The sequence below is a fragment of the Protopterus annectens genome, chromosome 7.part0 (assembly GCF_019279795.1).
Source record: "Protopterus annectens isolate FY-2018-M chromosome 7.part0, PAN1.0, whole genome shotgun sequence".
Lineage (NCBI taxonomy): Eukaryota > Metazoa > Chordata > Ceratodontiformes > Protopteridae > Protopterus > Protopterus annectens.
The window spans coordinates 1,348,996,563-1,349,009,660 of NC_056739.1; positions in this window are offsets into that span (position 1 = coordinate 1,348,996,563).

The following is a 13,098-nucleotide window of genomic DNA, read 5'->3' on the forward strand; positions in this document are numbered from 1 at the left end:
ATGTAAGTCTCCCTCAGTTGTACAATATGACTGACGTCTTGGCACATCCAACATTGTTATACAGAAGTTCATACACATTTTATCTGCATACCACAGTGTGGGTAACACTGCTTAATAAAACAGTACTATTTATAGACTGCAACAGTACAATGACATAGGAAAGAAGAGTAAAGAGAAGCACTCCAGGGGTTATACCTTTATTCACAGCATATTACACCTTTATTTATACTGGTATGACACTTTCTAAGGCTCTTATATTTATTTGTTATGACAGTACATGCAGAATAATTACTAACATGCCTCACGACGCAGCCTTTGCAACCTAGTGTCATGGGTCTTGCTGGTTCACAGCCCACTCATCTGTAGCTGACAGAGAAATACAGTGATATTTAGCCATACCTATCCATAGTATACATAAGCTAGGCAATAAACTACTTAGTAGAATGAGCACTTAGTGCTGGGGCATTAGGCATCTGCCGAGATCCCCCTCCATCGCTTCAGGTCAGCATGGTAGTGCCTGACCTGCTCATCAGTCCGGAGGATACCTGTGGCACTGGTGAGGTCATGGGCGAGACTGTCCCAGGTCTCCATTTTATGCTGCGAGCCCTGGTATTGGCCCTGCAGTAGTCTCTGATCATGGTGGTTTACCAGGAGCCATACCATGATTTTTAACTCCTGGATGCCCCAGCACTGCACTCTAAATTGAGTGCCTTCACCCACACCAGCCATTCTGCCTGCAGTAGGAAGCTACAACACGTTATGGGAAGTATTCCTGCCTGTGGGGTTTAAATACGGCCAATTTCCTGCACTTTCCATGATTGGCCAGTTTTGAAAAGCCTAAGCTATGGGCACACCTGCTTACCTAAGGTTGGCAGTGCTTAAAGAGATATACCAATAGGCAGATTGAATCGGCTGCCGTACACACTGCTTACACTTAACAAGCTAAGCTGTGCAGCGGTTAGCATTGCTTAACAGTTACTTAGCATTATATTTGCTTTTTGGCAGTGATTTATTATTCATTACAGGTTATGTATGTGTCTGGTAGCCATGATTCATGTGTACATACACTGTATGGGGTCCTGGGGACTTGTACACTTTATTACAATAACACCTCACATCTGTGCTCACTGCAGTACTCCAGTTCACATATTTATGTGCTGTAACTGTGTATACAACATAAAGCTGTATAGAAAGTCCTTTCACATGTTCAGCTTGTTTTCCTATGGAGAGGTTTGTTTCTTAAAACCTTACTCTTATGTACTGTTGTGTTGGCTTAGTGGTTAAGTACTGTAACTGCAGAATGCAGGGTCTGGGTTCACAACCTGCAAAGGCTGGTTATTTTTTCCTGCCCAAAATGGCAGCTGATGCATACTGACTGATCAAGGCAGTTTTGAGCACTTGTAAGCAGGTTTACGTGGCTTTGCGTACATATGCTTACAGAGAGTTAGCTTCAATCTTGCTTCACCTGTGTGCACATTGTTTATTCCTGAGCAAATGCCCAAATGCCTTAAACCCACTTACTATTGCTTAGGAGTGTTTACTACTGCTTACTAGTGCTTACTAGTGCTACATGTAGACAGTAATAGTGTTATGGTTTTTAGGGAGGTAGGGAATTTAAAGACATGTATGGACTTATCATTCATTACAGTTTACCTTCCATTTGTATCTGTGATACTGTATGGGTCACTTGATTATCTGTGGACTTTGCAACATTATGTCACTGACTCCTCAAATCTACATTAAAAGCAGTATTGCAGTTCAGAAATATATGTTATTTATTATGTTATGCAATAAAAATATTTATCATAGACAGTGATTTGGAAGGTAAAATGGAATGTACTGCAGGGGGACTTGAACCGGGAGTGACTGGTTGTAAGGCGAATGCTTTGCCCACTACACTATTGCTGTATTGCTTCATTTGCATATATCTTGCTTTTTATCCTCTTTCTGCTATTTCACCTGTATTAACCATAGCTAAGCGATGGGCAAACCGGCGCACCTCTGGTTAAACTTTGTCTGTTTTATTAAAAAAAAAATTACTTTTTATTTTTCATCTTTAGTATTGCTTTTATACATGTGGGGGGATGTTGTTGGGGATATACATACATCTATGAGCAGTCTCGCTCATTGTTTATGATCATTCTGTAGTCCTTCATTGCAGGGACATATATATTGTGAGAACTCTGCTCTCAGACATGCCCCCTGCACTCGTCCACACTCCGTGTAGGATTTGGAGCTCAGGCAGTGCGCCTTCATTAATAGGCAAGGTGCTCTGCCGTCCTCCTCCTAAATGGCTGCTTTTGTGAAGGACTAGACTAGTCCTGCATGGAAGATTAGTAAATCCGGGGAATGAGTATTTAGAACAAAAAATAACTATGAAAGAATTGAATGAAACTCGAAAAGATATTAACATGAATTCTGTAACAGGACTGGATGAACTGAATATGGTATGTATAAAGAAATGAAGGAGTAGTAAAGAATCACTTTTATAGAAGTTATGAATGACTGGTTAAAAACTGGAATTAAGGAGAAAGAGATATATACATGCATTACAAAATTTATATTTAAAAAAGAAAATAAAGACGAGATAAAAAAATTGGAGACCCATAACACTGAATAAAATTGATTATAACATTTATGAGAATAATAACAAAATGGTTACAAAAATGGATAGACTATATAAACATAATGTATTCAGAAGAAAAGGAAAAGGAAGTCAAGCATTGTTGTGGATAATAAGAGAAATACTTGATGATATCATAATAAAAATGGAGAAATTAAGGTTATGATAGGGGATAAGTAAAGCCTATGATAACATTCAATATAAATCACTATGCGGAATTTTGCAGGCATATAATGTAAGCAAAAAAATTACAAGTAATAAAATCTGTTTATGAAAAGAACTATGTGAAACTAAATGTAAATGGCTGGACTGGAGAAGAAATAAAAATAGAATGTGGAATAAAGCATGGGTGATCAGCTAGTAGTGTAATTTTCTCATTAGTTATGAATGTAATAGTGAATCAAATTAATAAAATGTCAAGTAGTGGTGGATACAAAATGATGAAGGAAATACAATTCCCAATAATGTATAATTATGCAGCTGATATTGTACTAATTGTTAAAAATAAAGTATGGATGTTAGAAGTAAATGAAAAATTAAGTATGAATTAAAGAAAATTGGTTTAAGTATAAATAAAGAGAAAAGTAAATTATTTGGTTTTGAAGGTATGTTAGGAGGTATTGAGTTCAATAAAAAATATATAGATATATTATGTATAACATTTGGAAGGAATGAATACAGACAGCAACAATGAGATAATGTACTCAAAGAAGTAAAGAATATGACCATTTTTTGAAATCATATAGATTTTCATATAGAAAAAAAAGCACACTTGTTGAACACCATGGTAATAAGAAAAAATGCTTATGTTACTAACATCTATATGATTTCTATTAAGTATGAAAAGGAACCAATGATGATTATATTTTCTTTTATATGGATATCTAGACTGAATCCAGTCAAGAGAGGGATTGTATATATGAAAGAAGAGCAAAAAGGCTTGGCTTGGGTTTAATAAACCCAATAGTACATGCAGCATCTTTAATTTTAATTTTAAAAGGCATTAAAGGAATTATGAAAGAAAATAAAAAAACTTGATAGAAATGATACTATATTATAAATAGAAAGAATTGTGGGAAGAAATGGAAGTTAAAAAATAAATAAAAGCATTGTGAATGAAGAAATGAAAGAGTACCAAAATAAAATTGTGTTATGGAAAATAAAAAAGAATATATGTAAAAAAATAGAAAGGGATGGTACTTAAATATTATGAAAGCATTTTATTGCATTGATCCATGGGAAAACTTAGAAATAGATAAGAAAAAAAGCCATAATGATGATATAATAACTATAAAAGATTAAAGAATTTAATCACTTTTTATGAAGATTGTCTATTAGAAAACTGCCAGTTAAGGCAAACATGCCATACCGGAAAAAGCAAGATAGAATATGTAATAAATGTGGAGAGTTTGAGACTACTGAGCATGTGTTTTTGAAATGTGAAAGAGTTAAAAATTTGTGGAAAGAAATATGTAAACATAATAGAGTGAAAATTTGTTAATATATGAGCAAATAAATATGGTTATTATGGTGCACTAAAACAGGAAGAAGTGAAGAAAATGGACAGAGTAATATTTTATGTTTCATGGACTATATGGAATGAGAGACTAAATGAAATAAAATACAGTGGAAAATGGACTTTGACAAAGACTCTGGAGAAAATAATGTTTTGCTTGTGGATAAGAGAGTGGGGAATGCTTAAACTGAAGTTTATAATGTATGTAAATTTGTAAATAGATGTAAATAATGCAAATATTTAAATATGTAAATAATATGCAATGTATATATCAATAAAAACCCTACTCATTGGAGCTGGTAGATTGTGCCAGGGGGTTCTTAAAGCAGCACGTTAGATGTCTAAAGCAAGCAGCAGCAACATAGAGGTGAGAAAAGCTATGGAGCATATGGAGGTCGAAAATGAGAATTTGGAGGAAAAAATATTTAATATGGAGCATCAGAATGCAGATAAAGATTCCTGTGTGGTGAATGACACAAATTAGCAACATTTAACTGTCTCAATGAAGAACTGGAGAATGAAGTAGGCAAGTCTGTTGGAGTGGCACAGATAGCAAAACTGCTGTCAGGAGACCTTTCATTGAGCAGGATATTCCAGATGATAGTTCTGCTGTTTCATGGGGTGAAATGGAAGATAACTTTTTTGGAAGTGCTGGGTACAGTGATCTGGAGAAGGCACCAGGTTATATGCTGCAGAGAATGCAGCAGTGATGGAAAGTAAAATAGAAAAGTAGCAACAAATTGAGATGGAGTCTGGTTTTGTCATAGCAGAGAATGCAGAAATTAAAGCATATGCAGCAGTGACAACAGGAAAAAATGGAAAGCAGCAACAGGTAAGTACAACTATTTTTAAAAAGGAAAATAAGACCAAATGTGAGAATAAGAACATAACATGACACTCTAATAGACAGATATTAAGTATGGGGCAATTTGTTAATTGTTCTTCTCAAGAATTTCACTCTTTTATGCATATAGGGACAGTGACCTTTTGTGACTTAACATTTGGAACTGAGGGACTGATGAAATTTCTGGAACTGTGCTAGAAAAAGAAGGGGATTTTATCTGTTGAACAAGTATTTGTTTTCTGGTAGTAACTTAAATGTTAAAAAATGTTACTTCACAGTTTAGAACTGATGAACTGGATGAAGACAATGATAAAAAATGCACGCAGGGTTTGTTTTTAAACTGTTGATAATACTGTGAAAGTTAGAGATGAGAGAAACTTAGGAAATGGACAGTGGCTATTGGAAGCTGTTTTGAAATGTGAAAAAAACATGATGAAACACTAAGTGAGAAGGTATTGACACTAATAATGTTTCTGAAGTTCTAGCCAGTGAAAAATCTGATCCTAAGGTTCAATGATTACTTGTGCATAAACCATGAAGAATATTCAAATGGGTAAGAGTAAAATTATGAAAATAAAAAGTTAAAAATATTTTCCCTAAACTTATAAAGAAAGAAAAGCAACAATTTTTGGGCAATTTCAGTAAATGTGGACAATATTATTAACACTGTAAGAAAGGTAGGGATACTGGAATGGTGTGCTAAATGTAATCCAGCTTTTATTCTGCTAGAGGATGTAAGATTCCTAACAAGTGAGGAAAGATTGCAAACAGAAACATTGTAGGGAGTAAATACAACATGGAACTTAGTGAAAGTTGTACTGGAGTGGCTGTGTTGTGTAAAAAACAGTGCAAATGTTAGATGTAACATTGATAAGGATGGGAAGGGCTGTGGTAGAGAGAACATGTTTACAGAATTATAGCATTATATGCATATATAACTGCCAGAAAAAGAGAGAATCTGTTTCATCAAATATTAGACTACGTGGTAGCTAACATAGAAATTATAATTGTTGGGAATTTTGTGATTTCTAGGGGAAGACATAAAAAGAAAGGGAAAGGTGTGAAAAATACAAGAAGTGATAAATTAGCTGTGTGGAATAAAGTCAATGGAGTTATAGAAAGAGGGTACTTAGATCTGAAACTGATTAATTTGTATTAGCGGAAGGCTTAGGGGTAGCAGATGGTGATAACAGTTGTGACGGGTGTTTCAGACCATTTGGCAACATGGACGGAAGTGATGGAAGAAAGGGACTATATTAAAATAGGAAAGGGAATAAAAAGAATAAATGAGAAATTATGTAATAAAATTCGAGAGTGGGAAGTAATGCAGTTATCAAAATTCCTATCTGCTCATATTCTAAGGAAAGTCTGAAAAGTCCATAAACAGATGAACATTCCAGCACTCTGGATTGACAGGACGAGAGACAGGTTCAGATATTAGACAGCCCAAGACAGCTCACAGCCTGAGCTCATAAGAAGGCAAATGGTAAGCTCTTGACTCTGTTATTTTTATGAAATTATTGATTTCTTATGATGAAAAAATGAGATTGATAGATGGTGTGAGGGATTTGAGACCCAGAGTACTTCAAAACAAAAATAAATATAAACCTAAGAAGCAAAGTAAAGGCAACTGAAATGTAAGTAATGCAGATGATCTGTATGAAATAACCACTCAAAAATTAAAAAAAAAATATTTGCAAAGGGGATTAGCACTTTTATTTGAGACTCATAATTTTGAAATGTGGAATTCTGTGACTGAATTTTTAAGTTTTGGAATAATCAGTTTTTGCTTGCACATTTATTGATTTATTTTACTTCATTTTTTATTTTTTAATTTGGTAGATGGGATGGTTTTATTTTATTTTATTTTTTCATTTGTTAATTTTGTAGATGGGGGTGATTCAAGAATCCATTTCACCCACAAATCTGGGAAGAGGCAAATATTCAAAAATAAATACAATACAAACTATTAAATGCAATAACGACAACAGTAAAACAAAACTAAAATAAAATGGTAAAATAAAACAGAGGACTGTAATGTAAGATTTAGATTGAAATATAACTAAAACTATTTTACTGTAAACAATGAAAAACATGAAATAAAATGTTAAATAAAACAGAAGACAGTAATATAAACTTTAAATTTAAACATAAACATAAATATAAATATAAACATAAATAATTAAACTGTAAACAATGAAAAATTAAATAAACGGTTTTTAGAAATAAAATATATGGATGAGTTTTTAGAATAAAGGTAGTTTTATATAGCACATTATAAGAAAATGTGAGTGCTTGTTGTTTATCAGAACTGAAGAGATATTTATCTGATTAGCTTTTATATGTCTGATAAATGCCCTGAGCTTCATTATTCAGCTAGTTATTTAACAAGCTGTTCAACAAGAGCCACAAAAATCAAGTCTTCCCTCAGATCAGACAGTCCTCTGAAAAAAAAATCCATGTTGTCTAGGGCTGTCTAATGACTGAACCTCTCCCTGGTCCTGTCAATCCACAGTGCTGGAGTGTTCATCCATTCATGGACTTTTCAGACTTTTCCTTAGAATATGACCAGACAGGAATTTGGAGTTTTAGTGTTTCAGTGCTTAGGCTATAAATGAATTAGCAGCTGTGCATAATTGCTCCCTGTTTGTTAATATAATATGAGAGCATGAAACCCCTAGTCCACTCCTCCTTCCTATACAAGGTTCTAGACGTTTGTACTGACATTTTTTTAAACTTTTTTTCAGCTAGAGGCTCCCAATAAGCAGCCATCTTTATGAGTTGTGCCATGAAAATTTTGTAAACATAGGGATTTCATCTCTTCCAACAGCCTGAAAACCCGCAAAGCATAGGCAATTATTCACCTGATCAAAGTCCCTTTCTAATTCAAAATTCTTGCTATAGCAAGTGAGCCTAACTTATTCAGTCCAACCACTCAGGTTTTTGCCTATCAGCCATTCAAATCATATTAAAATAAAACCTGACAAGGCACCCTTGAGGGAAAGCTTGCATTCTTCTTCATCAGATCTGAACAACTGCTCCATAGATCAATTTTTTCAGGCTTGCCAAAGGACCTGAACTTCATCCTTACCCTAATTAACTGTTGAATAATATGCTGAACAAGATCTGTAAAATCTGGACCCAGGTATTTCCTCAATTCGGTCTATTTACTCAGAAAGCCCATGGTAGTGGTGCTGCGGTAGCACTGTCACCTCAAAGCAAGATGTTGTTGCGTTCGATTCTCAGCTAGAGCATCTTCTGTGTGGAGGCATGCGTGAATGGGCGTGCCTTCATTGAAGGTTGTGCGTCAGGGCTGGTAACTCGGCACATAAAAATCCACTACCAAACATTAGCAGACCGAAGTTCCGCTGTGGCGACCCCTAACCGGGATAAGCCGAAAGACACAAACAAAGTCTATTTACCCAGAAAGATTATATTTTAATTTATTTATTTATTGGGCAGCATTAAAGAACCACTCTCTAACTGTGCATATTACGTTCATTGTAATTAGTGCTTCCTAACAACTGACTACTTTTATAGTATTATAGTATTATAGAAGCATTGTTTTTCACAAGGTCTTGGTACATATATCCACAGGAAGCTTTTAAGTCTAACTATTGCTTGAACACCTGAACTTTGCCTCACTTATTTTACTAGACATCATCAGAATGCTAGTACAGCTTTGTTTCAATGTTCTTAGTGTTACACTATTATCAGGTGATTGGGTTTCTAGATTCTGATGCTTGCCAAGTTGTTCTCTCATACTTCACTTACACTCTAGGTTTTGTGGACTTTGTAAATTTGTCACATTAGTCCATTAATAACAGCTATCTTAAATGCTTTGTTTTCCCTTGCTTTTATATGTTATTCTATATGAGTTGAATATCTGATGATTCAGTGTTGGGACTATAAGAAGAACCATTGGCTGTGATTAAAATGTTCCCAGCCTATGAATACAGTATTACACTATTATGCAGCTGTTTATGCCCTCTTCCTCATACAAACACAGTAAAAGATCTTGATATTTGTCCTGATATTTTTGATTTTCTAAAATGGAGGCACTCAATAAATGGCTCTGCATTTCTGTTTTTATTCCTAGCACACCAACATTCCTACCCCCACACTTAGATAAACAGCCATGGTATCACCTTTTGACACTTTCATTTTGTCCCTCTCATATTACTGTGCCTACAACGAATGTTGACACTTTATAGGATTTGGATAATGGTCTCACTAAATTCATAACTTAGAATAAACTACTTAAATGAAAGATAAGGCTGACCCAATGACTGTACAGCTTAAAATAAAGTACTTAAATAAAATGAAAGGCAAGCCTGTATATCAAGTAATTCCCCTATGATCTGTTTAAAGTGCATGCTCCCAAAATTCCTACTATAAAATTCTGATTTGGAAAATCTTAAATACTGGCCTTTTAATATAAATCAGATCTAAATTACCAAGGTGCTAACTTCTTTCATGAACTGCCTTCACCCTTACTAACAACTAACAGTCCATTTTATGATCTTTCAGCTTGCCTTCCCATCCTCAATTTTGTTAAATTTATTTTTCACCTAATTATCTTGGACTTACTCTATGTAAAAAAAAATCATACTGTAGACTTAAGAAGCTAGCTATAAATATTACTAAACCAAAGGAATCCCATTATCTTTTTTTATCTGAGACTTATAGCTCCTTCTTAGCTTTTTCTGTGACTTATTAACTTGACAAAATCATTGAATATATATATATATATATATATATTTATATGTGTGTGTGTGTGTGTGTGTGTGTGTGTGTGTGTGTGTGTGTGTGTGTGTGTGTGTGTGTGTGTGTCTGTGTATTCCAGCCTTCCCATTATTTGCCTTCTTATAATTTTCACCAGCATAATTGACTCTTCCTTTGTGCCTAAAGACCATACTAAAGCCTTCTGGAATAGAATAAGTCTGTTTCCCTTACACTATCCATACAGGAATGGTGAAGTTGGTGGATTAAGCTGGGTATTGTCATTTCTTGACTTGGAAAGCCGAGTATAATGGCGAAAATATACCAAAGGGTGATAGCACAATGTGTAGTATATATCCTTCTCCAAATAACTCCGCCACTTAAAAGCAGTCTGTTTATTAACGTTATTCAACAATACCACACACTGTTTAACAGCAGATGAATAAGAGGAGACTGAGCACATACAGGTGTGGGTTCTGCAGTCAATGCAATTATATGGTGGAAAAAGAAAGGGTTTTTCTAAAAGCTAGAAATATACATTTAAAAGCCCCAGGACATTACACTTGTAACAGCAAAGGGGTGGTATATTTAGCTTCATGTGACGAATGTCAAAGTTCTTATACTGGTAAAACTGAGAGGACTCTAAGAAAAAGAGTTTATATACATACATATGGCATTGCACACGAAAAGGAAACTAATGCTCTATATAGACATCATAGGCACTGTAAGGACCCCAAAATTACATTCTTTGTCCTGGAACAAGTAGTACAGGATTACAGGGGTGGAAGTTGGGAAGCTAAACTCGAATATAGGGAATTGTTCTGGCAAATAAAATTAGATGCACCAAAAAGCCCTGGTTTGAATGAATACATTAGTATTACTAGTGTTTTGAGGTTAAGAGCAGCTAAACTTTAATTTTAACAGTATTGGATTTGAATGATTTATTTTTATGTTTTATGCAGTAGGATTTGAGGTACATACAGAAAAGGAATATAAATTTATAATTATTGTTGTATATTTCTTATGTTTGTTACCGCTTGATTTTTAAATGGACCATATAGGGGTAACTAGGTTTTAAAATATTGTGGGAGTTTTTCAGTGTTGTTGATTGGATGTTATGTTCAATATTAACCAGTCCAAGTGATTTTTAAAAATGTTCTGATGAAGCCTGGGGGTGTTCCAAGTGAAAACGCTAAACTACTGTTTTAAACAGAGTGTGGTATTGTTGAATAATATTAATAAACAGACTGCTTTTAAGTGGTGGTTATTTGGAGAAGGCTATATACTACACTTTGCGGTATCACCCTTTGTTATATTTTTGCTATTATAATCGGCTTTTCAAATCGTGGAGTCACATTTTGAGCTTATTGTCATTTCTCACAGGATTATCTTACTAGTGAAGCAAATCCCTCCAATTAGAATTATGTGACAGATACTCGGTTTTTACTATTTAACCATGAACATGATTAGACAGTCTCACTCTCAAGGCATGCGATTTGAAGAAAGTGTGATCATTGTTAAATATAAAGGTATATTAATATGAAAGTATAATCACATTTTCTCTTCTACCAGTCAATCAGTCTCAGAGTGGATGAAGTAACTAAATGTTGAGTCTAAACACATTGCTATAGTAAGCAGCAATAAGCATTATAAGTCAAGCAGGTCAAAGTAAACCAGTCTGAAACTTTTCCCTAGTCATCCATAAATACCCAGATGCAATGTTCTCTAAATTTCACTGGTTGATATGAACAGTCTTAACAATAAATTCTTGTTACTTGAGGCCTGGCTAGTACAGGAATTCCCATATGCCCTTCTTGTCAATAATCATGGTGTAATAGGGAGATGTTTTCATCTTTTTCACATATGAAGCAGAATTACATACTTTAAAACAGACCTCCCAACTGTCCCGAATTACTCGTTTTTTACCGAGTTTTGGGGTCCAAATGAAGGGGTGCCACGATTCCCGAGTGGTACCCCTTCATTTCCGATTTCTTTGCTTTTGTTTTTTTATTTTTTTTAATTTTCACGCTGTCGGAGCTGATGTCATCACGTGCGCGATGACGTCAGTTCCGTCAGCACTACCAGCCAGTCGGAATTGAGCTCCTTGAGCTCACGTCATAATTTCCGGCTGGCTGTGAGCAGTTGCTGCTGCCGAGATTTTGAAAAGCTGCTTTGCCACCGTTTTCAACAGAAACGCTTGCGAGAGGGACTTACATCAAGCTGCTTTCCTCCCATTCATTTTTAATTTGCTGTCTGCGAGAGGAAGGGACTTGCTGGGACTATGCTGCGCCAAATGGTAAAATCTGTTGCCTGCCCGAGCTGTTTTGTGGCTTTGCTTTGCTGCCATTCGTGCTGGACTTAGGTAAGTCCTAAAATTAGAAAATGTTAGTTCTAAGCTAGCATGCAGCATGCTGCATGTGAGCAATTTTAAATCAAGAACTTGTGGTTCTTTTTGCGATCCAACTGATCGTGTTTAAGCTGCAATCATGCAGTCGAGCCACGTTGGGAGGGAGGCGACCTTTTCTGCAAAGATCTGTACAGACAGTGTGTGTGAGGCTTGAGCAGGGGATCCAGGTACTACTGTGCATGGACTGGAGCATCAGCGTTACTTCTGTTTTGGATCAGGTACAATGTGTGTATGTATATGTGTGCGTTTGTGTATATATGTGTGTGTGTGTGTGTGTGTGTGTGTGTGTGTGTGTGTGTGTGTGTGTGTGTGTGTGTGTATATATGTGTGTGTGTGTGTGTGTGAATAGTATGTGTTGGTAACTGGGACAAAATATAATAGCGAAGAGGTGTGTGGAAAATGGTATATGCCTGTTACTGTAAATTTGCTTCAACTGTCATGATGAAATACTAAAAGAAAGGGGGGAAATGAAAGAACTGTATTGTGCTAAGCTATGTGCATAGCTTATAGTGAAAAAGCAGTGTTTGTGTATTTAAATACATGGCAGAAATCATAAATCTATTTTAGGCAGTGGTTCATCAGTGCAGCAGAAATCTATTCAGTGTATGCATGCTTTAGTGATATGTGTGTCTGGTCTGCCTTTTCAGAATACAGAAAGTGAAATATTCTGTTTAAGAGTAGCAGCAGCTCCATCCATGAGAAATGTTTCTATTTAAGTAGTGTGGAAATGTCAAGTGTATAGTAAGTAACTCCTTTTTTCCTGTCTCTCCCTCTGTATTTAAGAAAGTAAGTAGCTCTGTTTTTCTGTGTATTTAAGCAAGTAAGCAGCTCCATATGTGTGTGTGTATTTAAGTGAGCTGCAGTCCATTTTTGTATTTAAGTAAGTAGTATATGTATGCTTTGGGGGGGGGGGCTGTGTCTGCTCCTCCGCTCTGTTTACAGAACTAAAGAAGCAGCTCCATTTTTTCTCTGTCAGTCTGTATATT